General features: G+C 32.7%; 1 long non-coding RNA gene across 1 annotated transcript in view; it reads right to left on the reverse strand.

Annotated features, from left to right (window-relative positions):
* LOC149479319 (uncharacterized) overlaps positions 1-14,631 on the reverse strand; it is a 267,645-nt gene that overhangs the window by 185,368 nt on the left and 67,646 nt on the right. The window lies entirely within an intron of this gene.

A 14,631-nucleotide genomic window follows, 5' to 3' on the forward strand; every position in this document is an offset into this window, starting at 1 on the left:
TAAAGTTTTCTAAAAAACATTTTTCTTAAAGTGAACGGTTTTTGAGATATCAGCTCTCAAAGTCGTAAAAAGTATGTCCCCCCCCCTCTATTTTTATAACTACGGGGTATAAAATTCTAAAAAAAATAGAGGTGATGCATGCTAATTAACTCTTTCAACGATTTTTGGTTTGATCAAAGTATCTCTTATAGTTTTTGAGATAGGTTGATTTAACTGTAATTTATTATATTTGCTGCTACGGAACCCTTTGTGCGCGAGCCCGACTCGCACTTGGCCGGTTTTTATTATAAAGATAAACTTGTTTTGAAGCCGGAGTCACGCTTTGATTTGTTCTAGGATTCACGTTATTCCCGGAAAAAAACGTTATTTTAAATGTCATTCCAGAACGTTCTAGAACCTTCCACACATTGAATATTATTTTAATTTACAAGCAAATGGATGTCGGGAAGCATGTTACAAACGACTTGAAAAGATAAATTCCGTTCAAATGAATAAAATATAAGCTGACGACTGCATTAATATTAATGAAGCGCTTAATCGCTGTTTACAAATCCACGTGAATGTGACATTATTTTCCGTGTTTACACGCTTTAAGCAAAATGAAATACTGAAGGAATTGTTCCTTTGAACAATGGTTGACTTTCGATTATTGTACGTTCAGAAATTAGTATTTTCTAATAGGTAGTTTCTTACATGCTAAGGTAGTATAGTTTTTGAACTCCTGTTTAATTGTATTCATCATCATCATCACTGCTCGTGTACTTATTGAATTACTTAATTATATAAGAAAGCAATTCAAATGATTCGCATTTGCCTATCCCGATACAGCAACGAAATCACGAAATAGCACTTTTCAGTGAAACTATTCACCTATTTTAATAATAAATATTGCGTTTTTCCTGTTTATTTTAATTTTTATAAATTTAATTTTCAAAAAAACTTTATTCATCACCTAGTCATGCTGGCTATAGTATTAAAAACGTTCAACGTAATTAAAGAACTTCAAAGTAACTTAAAAATTAAATTAAAATTCTCTAATGGTGCTCTGCACTTTCGCTATGTTATCACAAAAGTGTTTCCAAAGATTTATCTTCTATCCTTCAGATAGATCGGTAGTGTAGAAGGGATATAAAATATTAATTATTTTATTGAATACTAGCTGTGCTTCGCGGTTTTACCCGCATTGCTCCGCTTCTATTAGTCTTGGGGTTATGATATATAGCCTATAGCATTCCTCGATAAATGTACCTACTATCTAACAGTGAAATAATTTTTCAAAGGCGCATCCTGATTCCTGAGATAAGCACGTTCAAACAAACAAACAAACTCTTCAATTCTATTATATACAATTAGATAAATTATACAACGCTTTACCTTGTGTTAAGCGAGTAAAATTAGTAACAATAAACGACACTACTAATAATTGCCTTACATCTTTACAAGTTATTTTACCAAAACTAACAGTACGATTAAATCAACAAATCTTCAAGAGCCAGCAAAAACTGTAATCTTAACTAACAGGGACAATAATGAATTAACGTTGCAGCGGAAGGAATTAATTAATCTCGGAACGTATTTTTTCTTTAGAAGTGTCTAGAAAAGATTTATCGCTCCTTAACTGTTTTTATTGTAGTCTTTAAGAAGTACACTATAGAGAATTTATTCTATCTAAATGCGTTCTGGAAATTTTTGTCTATAACATTACTGAATAACATTACTTTTTTCTATAAAATAACAAATAGGTAGCGATTTTTTTTAAAAGCCTATGTAGTATGTACCTAATTATTATCATCACGCTAAGACTTACAGGACCGAAGCAATGCGGGTAAAACCGTGGGGCAGTGGGCACTAGTATTATAGAAAACAATAGAAAGTTACTTATCACTACGATTACTTTAATTGTCGATTGAAAATCAGTTCTCAATTAAGTACAATTAATTTGAAAGTACACTTGAATCATTTATATTTGATGAATCAATTACATGCCTTGTGCAAACCTTTGTAACAGTGAAATGAAACGTAGTAATTAAGAGTTCAATATTATAAGAATAGCGACGAAATTTAAATTTTTAATTACCTCCCTTCGTTTGGGATTCTTCTATAGACTAAAGGCCTATTCAAACCAGAGCGGTATTCGCTACAACCGTTGGTAGTGGCACACCCCGGACACTCCATACAAAATTATCGTTTTGACAGTCACACTGTAGAGAGTGCAAATGTGTGTGTTAACGCTTTAGGGTCCGCACATTAATTGTGACTAGCGTAAAGAAATTCGCGTTTTTCTGTTGAAATACATCCGTAAACAGCACAATATCTAACCGTTTTCTAGGAAAAACGATATTCACAAATCCAAAATAATAAAATTACTTTAAGTCAATTTGATTAATGTTGTCAATCTTCGTTGCGTATCGTCCTTACGAAAAAATGCGGGCCATCTAATAGCCTGATCGTGCGGGGTGAGGTAAGTGTTTAATTTTGGCGGGAGGCGGAGAGTGTCCGTTCTGTAGCGTTTAGCTACTATTATTAGTCCATTGAATGAGTCCCTCCAAGGGGGGTCTAGAGTGCGTGAGTTAGTAACGTAAGATGTTTCTTCGGAAACATGTCAAGAGTCCCTAGGTAATAAACATACTAAAACCCCGGGACACTAGGAGGAGCCCCGGAGCGGGGGGAGGGGCGGAATGGGTCCATTTTTTCATTTTTCGCTTAAATCTCAAAAACGGTACATGTTAGAGAAAAACTTTCAAGGAAAAGTTGAAAGGCCATAAAATTATCTACAAGTTGTACCTACATCATTTTTTCCTATATCCTACCGTTTCTGAGTTATACGCAGTAAAAAATGATTTTGGCTCAAACAATTTCCCCATACTACACATCAATCGAACAAAAAATATTTCTTTCTTCCAAAAAACTCGAATGTGCAACTTGTGATCGGTACCGATAGATTGCTCTTAATTAGGTCTATAATTGGTAAAATAAACACATTCCTCCATGGAAGCCTTTAGGAGGAATCGATTGTCAAAATATTATATTAAGGCAGTTTGAGTTACTGAACTTGATCTTTTTATTTTTTTCTTCCAAAAAACTCAAAAGTGCAACTTGTGACCGGTACAGATAGATTGCTCATAATTAGGTCTATTATTGATAAAAATACCAGATTTCACCACGGAGGCGTTTACGGGGAATTGAATTTTATTAGGGTAGTTACGGTACTTGAACTTTTTATTTTTTTTCTTCCAAAAAACTCAAAAGTGCAACTTGTGACCGGTACGGATAGATTGCTCATAATTAGGTCTATCATTGATAAAAATACCAGATTCCACCATGGAGGCGTTTACGGGGAATTGAATTTAATTAGGGTAGTTAGTTAAAAAGTTCAAGTATCGTAACTACCCTAATAAAATTCAATACCTCCTAAACGCCTCCATGGTGGAATCTGGTTTTTTTATCAATGATAGACCTAATTATGAGCAATCTATATGTACTGGTCACAAGTTGCACTTTTGAGTTTTTTGGAAGAAAAAAAATAAAAAGTTCAAGTACCGTAACTACCCTAATAAAATTCAATTCCCCGTTAACGCCTCCGTGGTGGAATCTGGTATTTTTATCAATGATAGACCTAATTATGAGCAATCTATCTGTACCGGTCACAAGTTGCACTATTGAGTTTTTTGGAAGACAAAATAAAAAGATCAAGTTCAGTAACTCAAACTACCCTAATATAATATTTTGACAATCGATTCCTCCTAAAGGCTTCCATGGAGGAATGAGTTTATTTTACCAATTATAGACCTAATTAAGAGCAATCTATCAGTACTGGTCACAAGTTGCACTTTTGAATTTTTTGGAAGAAAAAAAATAAAAAAATCAAGTTCAGTAACTCAAACTATCCTAATATAATATTTTGACAATCGATTCCTCCTAAAGGCTTCCATGGAGGAATGTGTTTATTTTACCAATTATAGACCTAATTAAGAGCAATCTATCAGTACTGGTCACAAGTTGCACTTTTGAGTTTTTTGGAAGAAAAAAAATAAAAAGTTCAAGTATCGTAACTACCCTAATAAAATTCAATTCCCCGTAAACGCCTCCGTGGTGGAATCTGGTATTTTTATCAATGATAGACCTAATCATGAGCAATCTATCTGTACCGGTCACAAGTTGCACTTTTGAGTTTTTTGGAAGAAAAAAATAAAAAGATCAAGTTCAGTAACTCAAACTGCCCTAATATAATATTTTGACAATCGATTCCTCCTAAAGGCTTCCATGGAGGAATGTGTTTATTTTACCAATTATAAATAGAAGAAAGAAATATTTTTTGATCGATTGATGTGTAGTATGGGGAAATTGTTTGAGCCAAAATCATTTTTTACTGCGTATAACTCAGAAACGGTAGGATATAGGAAAAAATGATGTAGGTACAACTTGTAGATAATTTTATGGCCTTTCAACTTTTCCTTGAAAGTTTTTCTCTAACATGTACCGTTTTTGAGATTTAAGCGAAAAATGAAAAAATGGACCCATTCCCCCCCTCCCCCCGCTCCGGGGCTCCTCCTAGTGTCCCGGGGTTTTAGTATGTTTATTACCTAGGGACTCTTGACATGTTTCCGAAGAAACATCTTACGTTACTAACTCACGCACTCTAGAACTTTTTATTCAATGGACTATATGTATTCTGTAGTAGTGGCATCCCGATGTGTACGCGATTACATCTCTTACTTAGTATATTATAGAGACTCTAATCGCGTACCGATCCGAGTACAGTAGCGAACAGCCGATACCGCTGTAGTTTGAATAGGCCTTAACAGATATCGCCTACGGGCTGTCTAGACTATGTGATACACGTTTGAATTTCATTAGGTTCTCTGTTTAAGTTTTTTCTTATCGTATAGTAGATATTACTTTATCTGCATTATAATCTATTCTTTTTTCATTATCATATGCTTTTTTGTTCATTATATGCAATCTATATCCTGTGTATATCTATACTCATATTCTAAGAGGAAAGGTTTGTATGTACGTACGGTTTTCACGCATAAACTACTGGACCGATTTTGATAAAATTTGGCACAGTTAATCTTTAGACCCTGAGAAAGAACAAAGGCTACTTTTTATTGCGAAATATGTACCACGGGCGAAGCCGGGGCGGACCGCTAGTGAAAGATAAAACAAACACCTTTATAGATATTATGTGACCTAGAATATTGTCTAAAATTATGTTATTCATGTTAAGTAAGTTATTTCATATTAATTTTATTAATATAAGTCATATTAAATGACTGAATTTATTGTTTATTTGTTTCATAACACAGTGTACCTACAATAAATAGTCTTTGAATGCAATAAAAAGAAATTGCATATAAATAATGAGCACTTAATGATACACTAGTTCCCTCACTAAGATCCCCTGTGTGGGATTATATTGAATATCTGTGTTGTTCTGGCCAGTTAAATATATTCTATCCATAAAGAATCTCAACATTGATAAACAGTAGCTATAGTTAATCAGCTTAAAGCACGAAGGGCTTATGATGGGCATTTGCTTGTAATATTCCAGTACTTTAGAGTATTAATAATTATGCTTTACTAGGTAGTTGTAATTACGTTATTATCTTTTTATTAAAAGATCTAAAATGATCTACTCCCATTAAAACGACAATACGAGGCGCTCTTGATTGACAAGTATCGAGTTTATAAAATGACTCTTTCGAATCCCTAATTTGCAACTGCGTAGCACAGTTGACAGATATATACTACGTACATACAGTTAGGAAACTAAGCCCCCCCCATGAAATTATGACGTATAGCTATAGGGCTGTTACTTTTTGATATTTAACCGACTTGAAAAATAAAGGAGAAGGTTATCAATTCGGCCTGTATATTTCTGTTTGCTTTTTTTCACAGTTGATTTTGTGGTAATTTGGAGATTAAAACCCGTTAAAATACAAAAATGGTGTAGCCTAAATATGAATTTACAAGAAGAAACAATCCGAATTAATACAGCTTGTAAAAGTAAATACGTTTTTATCAGTGCTATATTTCGAAATCTAGTTTTGTTATGGACGCCGAAGGCTATTTAATGTACCTAAATTATTTATAATGCTTGATATTTGTATTATACATATATTCAATAATTATTTTAAACCAGAATTTACAATACTTGTATGTAGGTATACCTACTAAATTATTTTTAAAACGATAAATTAAATTAAATTAAAAAACACAAAATATGCAAAAATAAATTAAAATTATTATTATTATACGAGCATAGAACCTCTACCTTTTTGTTTTAGGAAGAAAAAGAAAATAGTTTGACAGGCTTAGTGCTTGACAAAGTGGAGACGCCACGTATCGATAAAAATACAATAATTATAATATCTATCTTTTTCTTCCCTAATATTTACGTAATTATGCACATAAATTTAAACAAGATTTTTTTAAGGTTTCCTTTTTTATATTTTCGTGCTCTTCTAGATTGCGTAAAAAATAGATGCGATCTTTAAACAGACTGGACTCCTAATAGGTACTATTTGTAGCTATCATTTTGATAGAAAATATGTCAACATAATATAAAACTCATACTGCCATATCTATAGAAATTAAAAAATAGTCTCTTTTTAACTTGTATTTACAAATATATTTATTGAAAGGGCTATATGGTATTTACAAATATATTTATTGAAAGGGCTACAAACTGAAACAATCGATATTTATTTAATGTGAATTGACATCACTTTAAACTTTTTTCCATACTATATTCAAAATCTGTGGATGTGTCACCCGCTACTATCGATCCCCCTCAATACCCTTGTAAACACGCTTGATGGGGGGGAGCCATTTCGAACATTTTGTATGAAGTTTCCTTACTGTATGTATATGTATATTGTGTGCGTAGTCAACACAATAGCCTACGTAGTTAAGGCGTTACCCGGCAATTTCGACTATGTTCAACCTCTATAAAGTCTGGTACAACATAAAGCACAATACCGAAAAAAATATATAAAATAGGATGGTCTTTGATGTTTAATTGCTCGCGAGGAATTTTTTCCAAAGTTAATAGATTTCTAGAAAAAAAATGTGCCGTGGTCATCGATTTTTCCGCAAATACTCTATAAACTTCGTAACCTGCGGACTTAGAGCTCTGAAAATTTTATGTTTAATAAATTATCAGTTACACAACAGTCCCTGACGAGGATATTTTGTTTCACTGATTAGTATCTTTTTAAATACAAAATGCGAGGAAAAAAGAAGATGCAGCGGGAGAGGTTTGATATCCGTCAAGTATGGTCAAGGTTATTAGCGCATGTAAAAGCCTTAATAGTTTCTATTTAACCTACGTTTAGTAGTAGTCAACACCATAGTCAACGTACTAAGTAGTTACATCCCTACGTAGTCAGTGTATGGTTGTTACAGCAACCATTCGATGTTTGTCGAAATTTCCTAGACGGGTTTGACGGTCTATAATTTCCGACATGCAAACAAACGGCTTTCGGAGTCATATTGTCACAGCATTTGATTTAAGGGTAGCTGGTACTAACCAAATGAATAGATAATTTGATTTACATTCTAGATGCTTTGTATTGAAATTTTCTGGTTGGCGGTACGTCATTGTTGAAATACGACGCTTTAAAAGCGCCCTGGCTAAATGAATGTGATAAGTATTAATTTGAATTTGATAAATTAATATTATATAGATACCTATACTGACTTACTTATTTTCCTGTGTCCCCTAGCTGGGGCAGAGGGCAGCTCCGCCAGGTGTGTCAGATACTTTAACTAATATGTGTATTAGAATATAATTTCATATAATATAGAATCGTATAAAATTAGTAAAAATGCATACTAAGAAATAAAAAACCTTTTTGAAGTAGAATAAAAATAATGCCTCCTGTTTTTATTTTGTGTATAAACTAGAAATAACCATAAAGCATTTGCTGGTGATAATGTTCAGTCTGTAGTTTATGTCTTTGATTATTGCTATTAAATTAATATTCCATTATCTGGGAATAATAAGATATCTTTCGTTTTAATGAAGTAGGTTTTAGTCATTGAGTTTTAGTATCGATTCTTATACGATGTTGTTATACCTACTCAAATTAAAGTGTTATTTTTATTAATTCTTCTGCGATATTATTATGTTATTCTGTTGATAAACAAAGTAGACTATTTAATAGCTAAAACAACAGTTTTCATGTCGATACAATGCCTACCAGCTAATTTTGGTTTTAGAAGGATTATAAGTACTGGGAATAAAATAAAATCCTGTTTTTGTCACATAAATTCTTAGATCATTGCGTCAATACAAATAGACAAATAAATACGCTTGATAATTTCTATCGTTTTTCTGCCATGATTTTTATGATAATTTAAAAATAATAGATAATTATTTACCTTAGGTAAGTACTTTAAGTAATGAAAGAAATATGATTCCTCATTTGCAATGCTGGTTTATATTGTGTTATTTTTATATTTCCAATTCAAAAGGTCACAATATGCTCGAAGCAAACACGAGTATGGATTCCAAGAAGTATCTTTAAATAGTTCTAATGTTATTCGATATCAAGTCTTCATTTGAAACTTAACTATTAAGCTTAGGAATTTAATTCTATTTAAAATGAAAGATAAAATCTAACATTTATTTGGCATCGCTAAAAAAATAATAATTTAAAATGCATTATGAAAACAAAAAACATGGTTCCCCTGTTTTTTATTACTTTTGCACTGCGTCTCCTTGTCCACCAGGTTGTCTGGAAGAGATCGCTGTCTGAGCGATAAGACCGCCTGTTGTGCTCTTTTATTAACTAATGTATTGTGTCCTTGTACTTTTCTCTGTGGTGCACAATAAAGTATTTTTGTTTGTTTGTTTGTTTGTTTGTTTGTTCCCAATTTATGTAAGCTATATTACACTATCACAACTATCATTACGACGACACCTCATCAAAATCCGTCCAGCGGTTTGGGCCTTAAAAATGTATACCTTCATACACTCGAAAAACATAATCCTTCTTTCGCAGTCATGTAAAGAATGAGATAGGTAGGTAGGCTAGATAAAAATATGTTCTGCTTAGAAAAATCTATAGAGCTGACTTTCAGAAACTAGATTTTAATACTAGGAGGACGAGGGTTCTCTAATATTAAAAATACTGGAATAATACATAGTGTGTAGCAAGATTTATGGGCTTAAGCCCATCTATCTATTAATAGATTTGTTATAATATTATTTTATGTAGGCTTGAGAATGCGAACTGCGTAGGCACGTAGGTCATAATAAATGCATTAAAGATGTGATTATGGTGGCATCTTTCGATTTAATTAGGAAGGTGGTTAACTAAATTTTAAATCAACTATTTTAAAACTATGTATTTTGCCACCCTTAACCACGTTGTCTAAAACTTAACCAATGAAGTCATATTAAAAACCTCGAAAATCAGAGTAATCCATCACACAATGAAAATCGGTGCTTGGAAGTACTTGTTAGTTGTTTTATAATAAAATACACAGATAAAATAATATAATAGTATAGGTTGTAAAGTAGGTTCATTATTTAATACAAGAGTATTTTTCCAACCCTCAAACTTGAGTTCGATTAATTGTAGACTTGAAAAACATACACCCTAAAACATAAGATTGAAATCAAATAAAGTGCATTCTTACACATTACCTTGAAGCCTTTTGCCACATTAATCTGTTTCTTAAGAATTGTAGACTTAAAATACCTAGGCCTTCACATAAATCAAATGAAGTGCACATTAGCCGTTGCATCGTAAGCATGTAAATGGCTTGATTCTGTTTGCAGCTGATCCGTCGGCCTGTCATTAGCTTCGGGTTTACTAATGAACGGCTGGAGCGGATTTGATTGCATGCTTGCTGTGCACGTGGATCTGCTTGGAGTTTATATTTTATAGGTAATCATAGTAAAAGGTAGCAAAATGATATTAATATTATTAATTACACTTTCGCATTTTTACATACTGTAAATGCGAATGTGTGTTAGTTTTAGTTTTTATTTCTTGCACGTCGCAGGATTTTATTGTACCTATACCACAGAATATTACTATAAGGCAATTCAATAAAGAAACGAATCTTCAATGGCGGCGCTTATCATTCCCTCTCGCTTACACACGGCTGTACGGCATGCAAAAAAAAAATGGAAAATAAAATCACTAAAATGTATTTGATTTTCTCTATAATAGTTTTTATCATAAATTTACAATGACAATTATGCATTTGCGAAAGTAAATAATGTTTTATTGGAATTCGACAAAATATGTTTTTTGGGAAAAGTTGTTCAGTTTAATGGGCTCATTACAAATATTATGGGGATTTTGTTACATTCTGTATACGTAAATATGATAATAAATATAAATACACAAATACCATAACAAAAAAGTTTGACAACAAACAATTTGAAACAATTAATAAAATAATTATCCATTTACGTTATTTTTATTTTCTTTTTTGCTGACCCTATCATACGTCAGTGTCAGCTTTGGCCGCCATTGAAGATTCGTTTCTTTAATGAACTGCGTAATACGTACCTATACCATGTTTTGTAGAGAATATTATAGAGATAACAATTAATAAAAGTAGTTATCCTTGTTGCATAATAATTATCCTTGTTTATATTAGCTGTTATCAGTGTGTATGGAAGTATGCTATGGATAAAACGAATTTTTAATTAATGTCAAATAATTAGCCTAAGTACTGTATTGCTTGAAATACACTCCAAAAAACACAACAAATACTTATTCGTTCATATTCCTCATAAAAAATCCTCGTGGAATCATATTACTAGTAGTATTATTAGTATTAATACGCAGAATTTTGTTTTAAAAACTGTGTATAACCGCAAATTTTGCCACAGTAAAAGCAAATGAAATCACGAACAAGCGCGGATCCAGGGGGGGGGTCACGGGGTCATGACCCCCCCCTGGGCTAGGTCCACGACCTAAGTGGACCACTAATTTAATATTAACTTTTTTAAATTAACAAATTAATACTGTTCAATATGATGTTTTTATTGAATTTTGAGACATAAAAGTAATATAGAACAATGAAATCAATTACAAACGGTAACGGAAGAGAATATAACAAAAATTATATAAAAAATCTATTAGGGTCGACCCGTGGTCGTAATTTAAGGACAAATAACAGGTTTTACGATTTAAAAAAAGAAACTATAACTGCGGAATAAAGTGTAGGTAATGGTAAAGTTGTATTATGTAATTATTTTTTTCTACAACTTTTGCTGTTACACTTTTCACACAAAACCTCAAATATCGAAATATCCCAGTTCGTGGATAAGACATAAAATAGCAAATTTTTTTTTCAAATGAACACTATAAAATACAGTCAAATTAAAACAAAAAATCGGCCAAGTGCGCGTCGGACTCGCGCACCGAGGACTCCGAGCAAACATATTCTTTTCATTATGTTGTATCTTACAATTTTGTTTAAAGGATTTTTTTCTTTATCTGTGCTTGTAAGTGCTTAAGTCGTTGCTTTTAACCAAATTTCAAGACTGTGTTCACGGGAAGTACCTTGTAGGTTTTGATTGATTGCAAGTAGTTGCGAATTACAGAATATGCGGCTCTAATTGCTTTTTCTTCAGATTGCGTTGACGTAGAATTTGAATTAAATAACAGATTTAAGTTATTATAGACCTGAGTTCTGATGTGAATATCAATTAAATACATGTAGACGTTCATGAGTAAAGGGATTGTAAGTTTAATATTATTATTTAATTATAATAAATAATTAGGGTTTTCGCAGTTATTACTACATCTGTGCTATAACACGATACTTTTTACTCAATTTCAAGACTGTGTTTACGGGGCAGGGTGCTCCCTGCAGGTATTGATTCCCTTGCTAATGTCGAAATCCTACGGTCTACGGTCCCTTGATGCTGTGAAAAATTCAAACGTTTTAGCCAACGCAATCAAAAGATGCAGCTGTAATTGCTAAAATTTTTCGACACTCCCTAAGAAATCAAAACCTACAGGGTAGTTCCCGAGTACACAGAGTCGTGAAATTTAGTACAATCAAACGTCTTATAACGCAGACTAGCTTACCGCCCGCGGCTTCGCCCGCTTTCTCTAAAACCTTATAAATTACATACTATTCTCTTGAATCACTCTATCTTTAAAAAAACTGCATCGAAATTCGTTGCGTAGTTTTAAAGATTTAATCATACATAGGGACATAGGCACAGAAACAACGACTTTGTTTACTAATTGCGAAAAGCATGAATTTTTCCTTGGATTATAATATAAAAAAATTTAAAAAAAAAATTTAACTTACAACCCTGTTACTCATGAACGCTGACATGTATTAACTTGATATTCATACCAAAAACTCAAGTCTAAAATACCTTAACGCTATAATAAAATCAAACTTCTATTTCAACGAATCAAAAGATACAGCCGTAAATGCCGAAAAATTTCGCAAATTTCGACATTCGCAAGGGAATCAAAACTCAAAACCTACAGGGTACTTTCCGTAAACTCAGAATCTTGAAATTCGGTACAAAGCAACATCTTATAGTACAGATACAGGAATAATTGCAAAAAATATATATTTTTCATGTTTGTCTGCCTGTGAAGACCCTTTTTCTCAGGAACGCGTGGAGGTATCAATCTGAAATTCATACCGAATACTCAAATCTACGGTTCCTTATAGCTGTGAAAAAATCAAACTTATAAGCCAACGCAATCAAAAGATACAGCCATTTATGCCGTAAATTATCGCAAATTTCGACATTATCGCAAGGGAATCAAAATCTATAGGTATTGTACTACTTCCTGTGAACACAGAGTTCTGAAATTTGGTTAAAAGCAATGTCAGCACAGATGGAGGAAAAATTGCTAAAACATACATTTCATGCTTATCAACATTCGCAAGTGTTGCCAGGAATCAAAACCTACAGGGTACTTCCCGTGAACAAAGAATCTTGATATTTAATCTTTATTTAATAGAAACTTACGTCTTATAGCACAGATAAAGGAAAAATCGCAAAAAGCATAAATTTAATATTAAAACATATAAAAATGTTTGTACGGAACTCATGGTTCGCCTATCCGACTCGCACTTGACCATTTTTTTAAAATTACGTATCAATTAAATTACCAAAATATAGGTTTTGAAAATTGACCACGTCTATGTGACCCCCCCCTGGCACTAAAGCTGGATCCGCCCTTGATCACGAACACAGCACGTGTACACTGTACCTACAAACTTATTAAAATGTAGCGGTGAAATGCTCAAAAATGTGTAATCCTCATACAAGTACATAAATTAATAAAACCTCACTAGCATATTAATTACATTCATTAAAAATATTAATGGAAGCAAAAATACAAAGATTGGTGTATTAATTCGGAAATGCAATAACAACCTTGTCATAAATGTATGGCTTTAGGAAGGTGTAATGAAAAATTAATTAATCCTGTTCGTTATTTATTGGTCGTAATTTTTGGTGTTTTTGCGGATAATTTTTATGTGATTTATGTGGTGTTCATTAAATTCATTAATTGGTTTTATTGTTTGTAGATGATTTTGACCAACTTAAAAAGTGAGGATTCCAATTCGACTCGTGTTCGTGGTCGTGCTTCTTTTATCTCTCAAAATTAAATCAGGTACAAGGTTTATACCTAATCTTGTCTGGATCCTCTAGTTGCATTTGTAATATTCTTATTTTATTAAAAAGTTGTTATTCTATGATTTTATCTTTATTTTTATATATGAAAGCGGTTGCTTCTGTATATTTAAACTACCAGATATTAACAGTAGTATTTAAGTTATAATTGATAGATTTATATCATACGCACTATCAAGTAGGTGTTAACAGTATCCTATCTCAAGATATTACTTTATTTACAAATGGTCTAGTTCCTCTATTTATTTCTATGTTTCTAATCCTTCCTTACACATGTTATACTCCAACATACATGTTCTCCCCATTTAGATCATTAAGGCTTGTCACACACACCTACTCATCCCGGACTATTTCCGTAGCTGTAAACACTGGGCCTTAATTAATCTTTGACGACGAGTGCCCACAGCAGACCCTTTGTTGGGAACAAACAGTGCACCAATGCAATGAGTTTGAGGTTCTTGTGTGTATATAGTTGCATGGTTTAATGTGCTAATATACAACAATTAGGATGAATAGATTAGTTAAATAGCAAATCATCGTTGGTCAATATTTGTTGCTATTGTAGGGATAGCTTCTGTGAGGATCCAGGCGATAATCACGCTAGCCAAGTACAGCTTAAAAGATGTTAATTATATGGTGGAGAATTTATGTCGGTTGGTTCTTGAACATAAACTTATCTTTGTCTTCTTGCAAAAACAAGTTGATCTAATTTAATGAAATCATGTCGTATAAACCTGCTTTGAAATCGCTTTACTTGTAAATTATTATATTCTCATTTATATGGATAGACAAACACAGTACCTGCTACATCCCTACAAAGTAAGTCTGTCTGTCTGTCTGTCTGTCTGTTACGCTTTCTCGCTTAAACCTCTCAACCGATTTTGATGAAATTTGGCACAGACAATCTTTAGACCCTGAGAAAGAACATAGGCTACCTTTTATCAAAACACCACGAAGGGCGGGCGAATCCGCGGGCGGAA

This window comes from Colias philodice, chromosome 20, assembly GCF_061535455.1.
Source record: "Colias philodice isolate Cphi_HAF_F1 chromosome 20, ilColPhil1 Martin Lab GWU primary, whole genome shotgun sequence".
In the NCBI taxonomy this organism is placed as follows: Eukaryota; Metazoa; Arthropoda; class Insecta; order Lepidoptera; family Pieridae; genus Colias; species Colias philodice.